The sequence below is a fragment of the Aegilops tauschii genome, chromosome 1 (genome assembly GCF_002575655.3).
Source record: "Aegilops tauschii subsp. strangulata cultivar AL8/78 chromosome 1, Aet v6.0, whole genome shotgun sequence".
In the NCBI taxonomy this organism is placed as follows: Eukaryota; Viridiplantae; Streptophyta; class Magnoliopsida; order Poales; family Poaceae; genus Aegilops; species Aegilops tauschii.
In genome coordinates, this window is record NC_053035.3 from 356923129 (window position 1) to 356937229 (window position 14101).

A 14101-nucleotide genomic window follows, 5' to 3' on the forward strand; every position below is an offset into this window, starting at 1 on the left:
GGCTCCCAAGTGACACCTAACCAATCTAGGAGACACCACTCTCCAAAAGGTAATAGATGGTGTGTTGATGATGAACTCCTTGCTCTTGTGCTTCAAATGATAGTCTCCCCAACACTCAACTCTCTCACACAGATTTGGATTTGGTGGAAAGATGATTTGAGTGGAAAGCAAGTTGGAGAAGGCTAGAGATCAAGATTTATGTGGTTGGAATGGAATATCTTGACCTCAACACATGAGTAGGTGGTTCTCTCTCAGAAAATGTATGCTGGAAGCGTAGGCATGTTCTGATGGCTCTCCTCACGAATGAAGAGTGGGTGGAGGGGTATATATAGCCTCCACACAAAATCTAACCGTTACACACAAATCCCCAAACTCGGTGGGACCAAATAATGAAACTCGGTCGGACCGATTCAGTTCAAAATGTGAACGTTAGGCTTTTCGGTGGGACCGACATGTCAACTTGGTGGGACCGATTTCGTTAGGGTTAGGGCATAACGTAATCTCGGTGAGACCAATTACACAAACTCGGTGGGACCGATTTTGGTAATAAGCTAACAGGGAGTTGGTCAGGCAAACTCGATGGGACCGATTCGCTCATTTCGGTGAGACCGAAATGTTATGAAAGGGAAACAGAGAGTTTGCATTGCGAACTCGGTGGGACCGATCGGTCATCTCGGTTGGACCGAAACGTTACGAAGGGAAACAGAGAGTTTGCAATCCCATCTTGGTGAGACCGAGATCCCTATCGGTGAGACCAAAGTGGCTAGGGTTTTTGGCAGTGGCTATGTCAAGAGAACTCGGTGGCGCCGGATAGAATGTTTCGGTGGGACCGAGTTTTACTTTTGGTTTGGGACATATGTGGATATGAGAAAGTAGTTGAGGGTTTTTGGAGCATATCACTAAGCATTTTGAGCAAGCAACCCATTAAGCAACACCTCATCCCCTTTTAATAGTATTGGCTTTTCCTATGGACTCAATGTGATATTGGATCACTACAAGTGAAATGTAGAGTCTTGAGCTTCAGAGCTTGAGCCAATCTTCTGTCCTTAGCATTTTGAGGGGTCCACATTTCTAATCCATGCCATGCGAATCATTGAGCTTTCCTGAAATATTTATCTTGCGATATCATTAGCTCAATGAGCTATATGCTGTTAGGAATTACCAAAACCACCCAGGGATAGTTGCACTTTCAATCTCCCCCCTTTTTGGTAATTGATGACAACATATAGATCAAAGCATCGACAAATGATCAGAAGATTGAAATACATCGTCGCTTTGAGAAGTATGTGATAAGCAAGAGCTCCCCTAAATTTGTGCATTATTTAAAATTTGCTTTTGAATGCAAATGCACAATCGATTAGGATCGTGGGTTACTCTTCCATGTCACATACATCTTGGTGGAGCGCTCAAAATGATAGAAATTAAAAGCATGCACTCATCACCAAGCAAAGTGAATGATCATATATGGAATATAAGAGATAATATCATCCAAGCAAGCATTAAAGTAGCATATGATCAAACACATGATCAAACAAGTATTTCACACACAGACATAAAGTATCAACCAAGCACACAAAAAGTTCAACCAAAAGCAAGAGAGGCAAAGAAGCAAAACACTCTCTCTCGAAAGTTTGAAAATGCATAGTGCTATGCGTCTCTCAGGCTTGGTCTTCGGGAGGTGGTGTAGAGAGAACTCCAAGGACGAAGGCATCAGTTGATGTAGTTGGAGCTGGTGGAGTGGCTGCTGGAGGTGGTACTGAAGCTGTAGCTGCTGGTGCTGACGATGTAGCTCTAGTATCCGGTACTGGCACTGCAGCAGACCTCTGACTCCTTGGCACTCGCTGAAAAGCATCTGTAGTCGCCTTCCCTTTCCTCTCTTTTGCTTCCTCCTGGAGCTGCTCAACTGCTGTCTGTGTCTCAGTGACCTTCAGATCAAGATCATAAAATTTTGTCCCTATGATCCTCTCCAAGCTCTCCTGATTCTGAGTCAGGGTGGGCAAGCCCTTCTCAATCCTCAATGTAGCTTGAATCAGATATCCAAGCTGATCTTTCTTGCTCTTCAGGAACACCTAAGATGCTTCCTCGGCACTTGGCATCCTTGCAGCCTTTTTTGCCTTTGCTTTAGCTCTCTTCTCTTGTGCTTGTGCTGATGAAGGTTCGTTCTCATTCATGACAACTTCATTATCTTCAAACTCTGGGAGCAAGGGTAAATGATCTTTGTCCAACAAGTAAGTCCCTGTGCCCATCTTGGAGTTGATGAGCATCTGAATATGTGGAGCATACCCACAAGATCTCTTCTGATCAGCAGCTGTCCTTTTGATTGTCTCTACAATCAGACTCATGACCTTGAATTTTTTAGGCACATCAAATATTTGCAGCAAGTTGATGGAGTGTCCTCTAATCATCTTGTGATCTCCAGACTTGGGTAGCAGAGTGTGCCTTAATATAGTGTTGATAGTGGGTAGACCAGACAACAGATAGTGTATAGATCCAAGCTTGTGTGTCTCCAAAGCTTTATCAGGGATCTCGTTGTACATGTCCGCCATAGAGTTGTGATCTTCTTCTTCTTGGCATACACATCCAAATCATCGTCATGCTCTTCTGGGGCATTGATCAACTTGGCCCATTCTTCTACAGTTGATTGGAACCTTGTACCTTCAGACATCCATACTATCCTCCCATCTGGATAGAAATGAGCAGTGGAATAAAACTGCATGATTAGCTCATCATTCCATTTGGTGAGCTTCTGACCTACAAACTTGTCAACTCCACAAGCTTTGAAGCTGTCCTATACACCTGGGAAGTGATCTTCATTTTCTTTGATGTATTCCCAATCAACCCATCTCATGTCACACACAATTGGCTTCTTGTCAAGCAGAATAGTCTCATAGAAGTCTTGTTGTTCTTTGGTGTGGGACCTATAGTCCACAGTAGTTCTCCTCACAGCATAAGGATCAGACTGTCTCCAAAGTCTCAATCCTGCATCTTTCCTGATGTGCATGTCCTCAGCCACTAGATGAGTGTCATTGTGGTCTGGAATCTTGGGTTTTAGTTTTCTTAGCACTAGGGCTTCATCATCCTCTTCTTCAACTTCAGGCACTGGGGCCTTGTTCTTCTCTTCAGCAGGAATGTTTCTGGTGCTTCTCTTGGGCTTAGAGGGTTTCCGAGTTTGAGCTATTGATTTGGGAGCAGTCTTGGGCTTTGATGGAGCAACCCCTGACTTGATTGCATCTCCCATAAGCTTCTGAAACTTGGGTGCTGGTGCAGCATCCTCTTCCTCTTCCTCTTCTTCTGAATCTCTTACCATAGTTTATTTTCCAAGAACTTTTGCAATTGTGGTTCTTGCCCTCTTCTTCTTCCTGCCATCTCCAGCTACTTCACCATCATCTGATTCTATGGTGAATTTCATGGTTTCTCCTGTTGGAACTTTCCTTGGCTTTGACATTGGGACTCTCTTTGCTGGTGCCTTCTTATTCAAGCCAGGCTTAGTTGCAGCAGCTGTGCCATACTCTTTCTTCAGCATACTGGGCAGAGATGGAGGCCACCACTATTGCAACCCGAGGTCCGGCCGTAGGCCAGGTCCCGGCTGAGCACTATTTTGAAGAAGTCCTAGAAGGCGCTCGTTTAATAGAGGCTCAGTGCTCGAAGAGTATCATGTTCGAGTGACATGTGTCCCAATTGTAAAAACAACGCTATTTGGATTATAAAGGATGTGCTTATACTTTTGCCTGAAAGTATTATGATGCCTCCTGTGCGGCCGTTTATGTATGTAGATAACCTGAAAGTTTGCAGTCGTTGGCTTCAGCCCCCACGCACATAATGCGGGGGTGTTCGGAAAAGCGCGTATTCACACTTGATCCAACGTCTTGGTTCATTAAGGAGGTGATAGCGCGGCGAACAAGGTAATCGGACTATATAGCTTTAACACTTTCACTTAGCCATAGGAGTTTGACGGCGGGGCTACTATATAGCCCCTGGAACTTCTGCGCTCATCCGAATACGGTGCGCGTACATACATGACCGGGAAACCGGCCCTTCATTAATGTGGAGGAATCGCGAAGATTCCGCTGAGTCATCGAGTGGTTGACGAGTCTCGCGCTTTATCATGACAGTTAGTTTTCGGCTTTCTCTACTGAGGTGCTCATCCAGATGAACCAAGGCACAATCACAGTAGTTCTCCCGGTGCCACCTTAGCCGATAGAGCGGAACGTAAGGTAGCAAAACATGGGAGCCGGGAAAACCCAACTATTGACCAAAGACATGATTCGGAGCTGATGCATATAAGGCCAAACTCGCGACGCCGAACACTCCCTAAGGTATTCGGACTTTACAACATATACTGGGCTGAGTAACGCCCTCGAGAATGAGCCTGAATTTCCAAGTACGTGCATTAGTCTGACGTGACGAAATGCCAATAACGCCAGCATCCCTCTCGGTTGTGTTGAGTATCCGGAGGGTGTGAAGCAACAAGAGACAGTAAAAAAGGTTTACACAGGGTCTTAATCTAAAAAGAAACCTTTGATCGGGGCCTTGCTGCACGTCTGCGCCTGTGTCTCCGTTGTGTCGTATCCTGGAAGGGTGTAGCACGATGATCATCTGTAAAAGAGAAAAACCCAGCTGAAAGTCTTCGTGCGAAAAATTGGTTGTTCTTAATGAACCATTAGAATGCAACCTAAATAGGGTTAAGCCGAACTGTAGCCCTTTTTACATGCGGGAAGCCCCTAGCACCACCTATGGGGGTATATCCATTGACCCAATCTCAGGTTTAGCTGAGCTGTTACAGCTAGTGGTGCACCGGACTCGTCTAACCGTGTCTGCGGTCTTGACGACCGATCATTTATTCTGGTTGGAGAGGTCGTTCAGTGTTCGGCTGCTAGAGCCGCTACACATTCCTCCGCACGTAAGGAGCGCTCTGTGTTTCCGCTAACTGTGATGATGCCACGTGGACCGGGCATCTTAAGCTTAAGATAAGCGTAATGCAGTACTGCATTAAAACGAGTGAAGGCCATTCTTCCGAGTATTGCGTGATAGCCACTTCGGAATGGAGCGATGTCGAAGGTTAATTCTTCGCTTCGGAAGTTGTCGGGAGAACCGAATACAACCTCTAATACTAGAGAGCCCGTGCAGCGGGCCTCTGGGCCTGGTATTACTCCTTTAAAGGTAGTATTGCTTTGACTGATTCTTGTTGGGTCTATCCCCATTTTGCGGACGGTGTCCTGATATATCAGATTAAGAGTACTGCCGCCGTCCATAAGGACTCGGTGAGATGGTATCCGTCAATTATTAGGTCTAGCACCAAGGCAGCCGATCCTCCATGCCGGATACTAGTCGGGTGATCCCTGCGATCAAAAGTGATCGGGCAGGCCGACCAAGGGTTGAACTTGGGGGTGACGGGCTCCACGGTGCATACGTCTCGGAGTGCGCATTTGCTCCTCCTCTTCGTTACGTGAATCATGTTCACTGTTTTGACCTCTGGTGGGAATTTTTCTGTCCCCCAGTGTTTGGCTGGCGAGGCTCATCCTCATCTTCACTTGGTGTCCCCCTCCCCTTGCGTTCGGCGTTTAGCTTGCCGGCCTGCTTGAAGACCCAGCATTCTCTGTTGGTGTGATTTGCAGGTTTGTCGGAGGTGCCATGAATCTGACACAATCTGTCTAGAATCTTGTTTAGGCTGGACGGTCTATCTTTACTGCCTTTAAATGGCTTTTTTCGTTGACCGGGTTGAGGGCCCCTGAATCCGGCGTTTACCGCCATGTTGTCTGGGCTGTCTTCATTGTTTCGACGCTTGCTTTTATTGCGTCGCGGTTTTCCATTGCCATCCCTGACTTCAGATGTGCCTGGGTCGCTGGTGCCGCTACGGGCCAGCCTGTTGGGAATCGTAGCATAATTTTAAAATTTTCCTACGCTCACCAAGATGCATCTATGGAGTCTACTAGCAACGAGGGGAAAGGAGTGCATCTACATACCCTTGTAGATCGCGAGCGGAAGCGTTCCAATGAACGTGGATGACGGAGTCGTACTCGCCGTGATCCAAATCACCGATGACCGAGTGCCGAACGGACGGCACCTCCGCGTTCAACACACGTACGGTGCAGCGACGTCTCCTCCTTCTTGATCCAGCAAGGGGGAAGGAGAGGTTGATGGAGATCCAGCAGCACGACGGCGTGGTGGTGGATGTAGCAGGTCTCGGCAGGGCTTTGCCAAGCTTCTGCGAGAGAGAGAGAGGTGTTACAGGGGAGGAGGGAGGCGCCCAAGGCTGTGTGTTGCTGCCCTCCCTCCCCCCCCTTTATATAGGCCCCCTGGGGGGCGCCGGCCCTAGAGATGAGATCTCATGGGGGGCGGCGGCCAAAGGGGGGAAGGGGTTGCCTTGCCCCCCAAGGCAAGGGGGAAGCTCCCCCCTAGGGTTCCCAACCCTAGGCGCATGGGGGGAGGCCCAAGGGGGGCGCCCCAGCCCACTAAGGGCTGGTTCCCTTCCACTTTCAGCCCACGGGGCCCTCCGGGATAGGTGGCCCCACCCGGTGGACCCCCGGGACCCTTCCGGTGGTCCCGGTACAATACCGGTAACCCCCGAAACTTTCCCGGTGGCCGAAACTTGACTTCCTATATATAATTCTTCACCTCCGGACCATTCTGGAACCTCTCGTGACGTCCGGGATCTCATCCGGGACTCCGAACAACTTTTGGGTTTCCGCATACATATATCTCTACAACCCTAGCGTCACCGAACCTTAAGTGTGTAGACCCTACGGGTTCGGGAGACATGCAGACATGACCGAGACGCCTCTCCGGTCAATAACCAACAGCGGGATCTGGATACCCATGTTGGGTCCCACATGTTCCACGATGATCTCATTGGATGAACCACGGTGTCGAGGATTCAATCAATCCCGTATGCAATTCCCTTTGTCAATCGGTATGTTACTTGCCCGAGATTCGATCGTCGGTATCCCAATACCTTGTTCAATCTCGTTACCGGCAAGTCTCTTTACTCGTACCGCAATGCATGATCCCGTGACTAACGCCTTAGTCACATTGAGCTCATTATGATGATGCATTACCAAGTGGGCCCAGAGATACCTCTCCGTCACACGGAGTGACAAATCCCAGTCTCGATCCGTGCCAACCCAACAGACACTTTCGGAGATACCCGTAGTGCACCTTTATAGTCACCCAGTTACGTTGTGACGTTTGGCACACCCAAAGCACTCCTACGGTATCCGGGAGTTGCACGATCTCATGGTCTAAGGAAAAGATACTTGACATTGGAAAAGCTCTAGCAAACGAAACTACACGATCTTTTATGCTATGCTTAGGATTGGGTCTTGTCCATCACATCATTCTCCTAATGATGTGATCCCGTTATCAATGACATCCAATGTCCATAGTCAGGAAACCATGACTATCTGTTGATCAACGAGCTAGTCAACTAGAGGCTTACTAGGGACACGTTGTGGTCTATGTATTCACACATGTATTACGATTTCCGGACAATACAATTATAGCATGAATAATAGACGATTATCATGAACAAAGAAATATAATAATAACCATTTATTATTGCCTCTAGGGCATATTTCCAACAGTCTCCCACTTGCACTAGAGTCAATAATCTAGTTACATTGTGATGAATCGAACACCCATTGCGTCCTGGTGTTGATCATGTTTTGCCCTAGGGAGAGGTTTAGTCAACGGATCTGCTACATTCAGGTCCGTATGTACTTTACAAATATCTATGTCTCCATTTTGAACACTTTCACGAATGGAGTTGAAGCGACGCTTGATATGCCTGGTCTTCCTGTGAAACCTGGGCTCCTTCGCAAGGGCAATAGCTCCAGTGTTGTCACAGAAGAGAGTCATCGGGCCCGACGCATTGGGAATCACCCCTAGGTCGGTAATGAACTCCTTCATCCAGACTGCTTCCTGTGCTGCCTCCGAGGCTGCCATGTACTCCGCTTCACATGTAGATCCCACCACGACGCTTTGCTTGCAACTACACCAGCTTACTGCTCCTCCATTCAATATATACACGTATCCGGTCTGTGACTTCGAGTCATCCAGATCTGTGTCGAAGCTAGCGTCGACGTAACCCTTTACGACGAGCTCTTCGTCACCTCCATAAACGAGAAACATATCCTTAGTCCTATTCAGGTACTTCAGGATATTCTTGACCGCTGTCCGGTGTTCCATGCCGGGATTACTTTGGTACCTTCCTACCAAACTTACGGCAAGGTTTACATCAGGTCTGGTATACAGCATGGCATACATAATAGACCCTATGGCCGAGGCATAGGGGATGACACTCATCTTTTCTATGTCTTCTGCCGTGGTCGGGCATTGAGCCTTGCTCAATTGCACACCTTGCAATACAGGCAAGAACCCCTTCTTGGACTGATCCATATTGAACTTCTTCAATATCTTGTCAAGGTATGTACTTTGTGAAAGACCAATGAGGCGTCTGGATCTATCTCTATAGATCTTGATGCCTAATATATAAGCAGCTTCTCCAAGGTCCTTCATTGAAAAACACTTATTCAAATAGGCCTTTATACTTTCCAAGAATTCTATATCATTTCCCATCAATAGTATGTCATCCACATATAATACGAGAAATTCTACAGAGCTCCCACTCACTTTCCTGTAAACACAGGCTTCTCCATAAGTCTGTGTAAACCCAAATGCTTTGATCATCTCATCAAAGCGAATGTTCCAACTCCGAGATGCTTGCACTAGCCCATAGATTGAGCGTTGGAGCTTGCATACTTTGTTAGCATTCTTAGGATCGACAAAACCTTCCGGCTGCATCATATACAACTCTTCCTTAAGGAAGCCGTTAAGGAATGTCGTTTTGACGTCCATCTGCCATATCTCATAATCATAGTATGCGGCAATTGCTAACATGATTCGGACGGACTTCAGCTTCGCTATGGGTGAGAAAGTCTCATCGTAGTCAACCCCTTGAACTTGTCGATAACCCTTAGCGACAAGTCGAGCTTTGTAGATGGTCACATTACCATCTGCGTCCGTCTTCTTCTTAAAGATCCATTTGTTTTCTATGGCTCGCCGCTCATCGGGCAAGTCAGTCAAAGTCCATACTTCATTTTCATACATGGATCCTATCTCGGATTTCATGGCTTCTAGCCATTTGTCGGAATCCGGGCCCGCCATCGCTTCTTCATAGTTCGAAGGTTCACCGTTGTCTAACAACATGATTTCTAGGACAGGGTTGCCGTACCACTCTGGTGCGGAACGGGTCCTTGTGGACCTACGAAGTTCAGTAACTTGATCCGAAGCTTCATGATCATCATCATTAACTTCCTCCCCAGTCGGTGTAGGAACCACACGAACATTTTCCCGCGCTGCGCTACTTTCCGGTTCGGAAGGGGTGACTATCACCTCATCAAGTTCCACTTTCCTCCCACTCAATTCTTTCGAGAGAAACTCCTTCTCCAGAAAGGACCCGTTCTTGGCAACGAAGATCTTGCCTTCGGATCTGAGGTAGAAGGTATACCCAATAGTTTCCTTAGGGTATCCTATGAAGACGCATTTTTCCGACTTGGGTTCGAGCTTTTCAGGTTGAAGTTTCTTGACATAAGCATCGCATCCCCAAACTTTTAGAAACGACAGCTTAGGTTTCTTCCCAAACCATAATTCATATGGTGTCGTCTCAACGGATTTAGACGGTGCCCTATTTAAAGTGAATGCGGCAGTCTCTAAAGCATAACCCCAAAATGAGAGCGGTAAATCGGTAAGAGACATCATAGATCGCACCATATCCAATAGAGTGCGATTACGACGTTCGGACACACCATTTCTCTGAGGTGTTCCAGGCGGCGTGAGTTGTGAAACTATTCCACATTTCCTTAAGTGTGCACCAAACTCGTGACTTAAATATTCTCCACCACGATCTGATCGTAAGAATTTTATTTTCCTGTCACGTTGATTCTCAACTTCACTCTGAAATTCCTTGAACTTTTCAAAGGTTTCAGACTTGTGTTTCATCAGGTAGACATACCCATATCTACTTAAATCATCAGTGAGAGTGAGAACATAACGATATCCTCCGCGAGCCTCGACACTCATTTGACCGCACACATCGGTATGTATGATTTCCAATAAGTTGGTTGCTCGCTCCATTGTTCCGGAGAACGGAGTCTTGGTCATCTTACCCATGAGGCATGGTTCGCACGTGTCAAATGATTCGTAATCAAGAGACTCCAAAAGTCCATCTGCATGGAGCTTCTTCATGCGCTTGACACCAATGTGACCAAGGCGGCAGTGCCACAAGTACGTGGGACTATCGTTATCAACTTTACATCTTTTGGTATTCACACTATGAACATGTGTAACATCACGTTCGAGATTCATCAAAAATAAACCATTGACCAGCGGGGCATGACCATAAAACATATCTCTCAAATAAACAGAACAACCATTATTCTCGGATTTAAATGAGTAGCCATCTCGAATTAAACGAGATCCAGATACAATGTTCATGCTCAAAGCTGGCACTAAATAACAATTATTGAGGTTTAAAACTAATCCCGTAGGTAGATGCAGAGGTAGCGTGCCGACGGCGATCACATCGACCTTGGAACCATTCCCGACGCGCATCGTCACCTCATCCTTCGCCAGTCTCCGTTTATTCCGTAGTTCCTGTTTTGAGTTACAAATATGAGCAACCGCACCGGTATCAAATACCCAGGAGCTACTACGAGTACTGGTAAGGTACACATCAATTACTTGTATATCACATATACCTTGGGTGTTGCCAGCCTTCTTCTTGTCCGCTAAGTATTTGGGGCAGTTCCGCTTCCAGTGACCACTTCCCTTGCAATAAAAGCACTCAGTCTCGGGCTTGGGTCCATTCTTTGACTTCTTCCCAGTAACTGGTTTACCGGGCGCGGCAACTCCCTTGCCGTCCTTCTTGAAGTTCTTCTTACCCTTGCCCTTCTTGAACTTAGTGGTTTTATTCACCATCAACACTTGATGTTCTTTTCTAATCTCCCCTTCCGCTGATTTCAGCATTGAATATACCTCGGGAATGGTCTTTTCCATCCCCTGCATATTGTAGTTCATCACAAAGCTCTTGTAGCTTGGTGGAAGCGACTGGAGGATTCTGTCAATGACCGCGCCATCCGGGAGATTAACTCCCAGCTGAGACAAGCGGTTATGCAACCCAGACATTCTGAGTATGTGCTCACTAACAGAACTATTCTCCTCCATTTTACAGCTGAAGAACTTGTCGGAGACATCATATCTCTCGACCCGGGCATGAGCTTGAAAAACCAGTTTCAGCTCCTCGAACATCTCATATGCTCCATGTTTCTCAAAACGCTTTTGGAGACCCGGCTCTAAGCTGTAAAGCATGCCGCACTGAACGAGGGAGTAATCATCAGCACGCTGCTGCCAAGCGTTCATAACGTCTTGGTTCTCAGGGATTGGTGCTTCACCTAGCGGTGCTTCTAAGACATAATCTTTCTTGGCTACTATGAGGATGATCCTCAGGTTCCGGACCCAGTCCGTATAGTTGCTGCCATCATCTTTCAGCTTGGTTTTCTCTAGGAACGCGTTGAAATTGAGGACAACGTTGGCCATTTGATCTACAATACATAGTGTAAAGATTTCAGACTAAGTTCATGATAATTGAGTTCATCTAATCAAATTATTTAATGAACTCCCACTCAGATAGACATCCCTCTAGTCATCTAAGTGAAACATGACCCGAATTCAACTAGGCCGTGTCCGATCATCACGTGAGACGGACTAGTCAAGATCGGTGAACATCTCCATGTTGATCGTATCTTCTATACGACTCATGCTCGACCTTTCGGTCCTCCGTGTTCCGAGGCCATGTCTGTACATGCTAGGCTCGTCAAGTCAACCTAAGTGTATTGCGTGTGTTCCGAGGCCATGTCTGTACATGCTAGGCTCGTCAACACCCGTTGTATTCGAACGTTAGAATCTATCACACCCGATCATCACGTGGTGCTTCGAAACAACGAACCTTCGCAACGGTGCACAGTTAGGGTGAACACTTTCTTGAAATTATTATAAGGGATCATATTACTTACTACCGTCATTCTAAGCAAATAAGATGCAAAAACATGATAAACATCACATGCAATCAAATAGTGACATGATATGGCCAATATCATTATGCTCCTTTGATCTCCATCTTCGGGGCACCATGATCATCTTCGTCACCGGCATGACACCATGATCTCCATCATTGTGTCTTCATGAAGTCGTCATGCCAACGATTACTTCTACTTCTATGGCTAACGCGTTTAGCAACAAAGTAAAGTAATTTACATGGCGTTATTCAATGACACGCAGGTCATGCAAAATAATAAAGACAACTCCTATGGCTCCTGCCGGTTGTCATACTCATCGACATGCAAGTCGTGATTCCTATTACAAGAATATGATCAATCTCATACATCACATATATCATTCATCACATCTTCTGGCCATATCACATCACATAGCACTTGCTGCAAAAACAAGTTAGACGTCCTCTAATTGTTGTTGCAAGTTTTTACGTGGTTTGTAGGTTTCTAGCAAGAACGTTTTCTTACCTACGTATGACCACAACGTGATTTGCCAATTTCTATTTACCCTCCATAAGGACCCTTTTCATCGAATCCGTTCCGACTAAAGTAGGAGATACAGACACCCGCTAGCCACCTTATGCAACTAGTGCATGTCAGTCGGTGGAACCTGTCTCACGTAAGCGTACGTGTAAGGTCGGTCCGGGCTGCTTCATCCTACAATGCCGCCGAAACAAGAAACGACTAGTAGCGGCAAGAAGAATTGGCAAACTCAACGCCCACAACTGCTTTGTGTTCTACTCGTGCATAATAACTACGCATAGGCCTGGCTCATGATGCCACTGTTGGGAATCGTAGCATAATTTTAAAATTTTCCTACGCTCACCAAGATGCATCTATGGAGTCTACTAGCAACGAGGGGAAAGGAGTGCATCTACATACCCTTGTAGATCGCGAGCGGAAGCGTTCCAATGAACGTGGATGACGGAGTCGTACTCGCCGTGATCCAAATCACCGATGACCGAGTGCCGAACGGACGGCACCTCCGCGTTCAACACACGTACGGTGCAGCGACGTCTCCTCCTTCTTGATCCAGCAAGGGGGAAGGAGAGGTTGATGGAGATCCAGCAGCACGACGACGTGGTGGTGGATGTAGCGGGTCTCGGCAGGGCTTTGCCAAGCTTCTGCGAGAGAGAGAGAGGTGTTGCAGGGGAGGAGGGAGGCGTCCAAGGCTGTGTGTTGCTGCCCTCCCTCCCCCCCCCTTTATATAGGCCCCCTGGGGGGGGGCGCCGGCCCTAGAGATGAGATCTCATGGGGGGGGCGGCGGCCAAAGGGGGGGAAGGGGTTGCCTTGCCCCCCAAGGCAAGGGGGAAGCACCCCCTAGGGTTCCCAACCCTAGGCGCATGGGGGAGGCCCAAGGGGGGCGCCCCAGCCCACTAAGGGCTGTTTCCCTTCCACTTTCAGCCCACGGGGCCCTCCGGGATAGGTGTCCCCACCCGGTGGACCCCCGGGACCCTTCCGGTGGTCCCGGTACAATACCGGTAACCCCCGAAACTTTCCCGGTGGCCGAAACTTGACTTCCTATATATAATTCTTCACCTCCGGACCATTCCGGAACCTCTCGTGATGTCCGGGATCTCATCCGGGACTCCGAACAACTTTCGGGTTTCTGCATACATATATCTCTACAACCCTAGCGTCACCGAACCTTAAGTGTGTAGAACCTACGGGTTCGGGAGACATGCAGACATGACCGAGACGCCTCTCCGGTCAATAACCAACAGCGAGATCTGGATACCATGTTGGCTCCCACATGTTCCACGATGATCTCATCGGATGAACCACGGTGTCGAGGATTCAATCAATCCCGTATGCAATTCCCTTTGTCAATCGGTATGTTACTTGCCCGAGATTCGATCGTCGGTATCCCAATACCTTGTTCAATCTCGTTACCGGCAAGTCTCTTTACTCGTACCGCAATGCATGATCCCGTGACTAACGCCTTAGTCACATTGAGCTCATTATGATGATGCATTACCAAGTGGGCCCAGAGA